General features: G+C 41.3%; 1 pseudogene; it reads left to right on the forward strand.

Annotated features, from left to right (window-relative positions):
* The first annotated feature begins 243 nt into the window (after nucleotides 1-243).
* LOC133307981 (probable pectate lyase 5) lies at nucleotides 244-1,036 on the forward strand (annotated as a pseudogene).
* The last annotated feature ends 5 nt before the right edge of the window (nucleotides 1,037-1,041 follow it).

Consider the following 1,041-nt stretch of genomic DNA (forward strand, 5'->3'; position numbering starts at 1 on the left):
ACCAAAGAAGTAAATAACTTTGAATTTATTTTATTTTTCTTTAATTTCTGACTCTCTGGGCCTTCCACCATTTTTGGGCCTCTCTGATATCCGTAGATTCAAAAATCACGACTCACCTGGTCTCCAAATACGCCATTTAACCTAGCTTTATTCCCTTTATATACCCCTCATTCCTAAGTACATTATTCTTATTCTCACCTCGTATTCGTTCCTTCTCACATCACTTGGCAAAGTAGACCAAACATGACTACCGCTTCATTCTCTTTGATCTTCTTTCTCTTCTCCTTCCTCACCCCAACCCTCATATTCTCTTCACCTGTTTATGACCCTGAATTTGTGGCACAAGAGGTAAACAGGTAATAAAAGTCACAACCTTTATGCTTCTCCTCTCTATATACATAAAATGTGCATTATGTAATTGTATACAAAGAAAGCCATTGGTGGAAAAAATGGTAAGTTATATATTGTCACCGACTCCGGCGACTATGACGCGGTGAAACCGAAACCGGGGACTCTCCGGCATGCAGTGATTCAAGACGAGCCATTGTGGATCATATTCGCAAGAGATATGACTATTAAACTGAAGGTAGAGTTAATCATGAACTCGCATAAGACAATTGATGGAAGAGGCGCGAACGTGCATATAGCTGGTGGTCCATGCATTACTATACAATATGTGACCAATGTTATAATACATGGGATACATATACATGATTGTAAGCCAGGTGGGAATGCTATGGTGCGGGACTCACCAGACCACTACGGGTGGAGAACCGTATCGGATGGTGATGGTATCTCCATCTTAGGAGGAAGCCACATATGGATTGACCATTGCTCATTCTCTCAATGCACTGATGGTTTGATCGATGCCGTTCTTGCGTCCACTGCAATTACCATTTCCAACAATTACTTTACCAAGCACGACAAGGTTATGCTGTTGGGTCACAGCGACTCATACACTCAAGACAAAAACATGCATGTCACTATAGCTTTCAACCACTTTGCAGAAGGGCTTGTTCAAAGGATGCCAATGTAAAAGTT

Source organism: Gastrolobium bilobum, unplaced genomic scaffold (genome assembly GCF_033153095.1).
Source record: "Gastrolobium bilobum isolate Gb01-03AN ecotype WA unplaced genomic scaffold, APGP_CSIRO_Gbil_v1 utg195101, whole genome shotgun sequence".
Taxonomy (NCBI): domain Eukaryota; kingdom Viridiplantae; phylum Streptophyta; class Magnoliopsida; order Fabales; family Fabaceae; genus Gastrolobium; species Gastrolobium bilobum.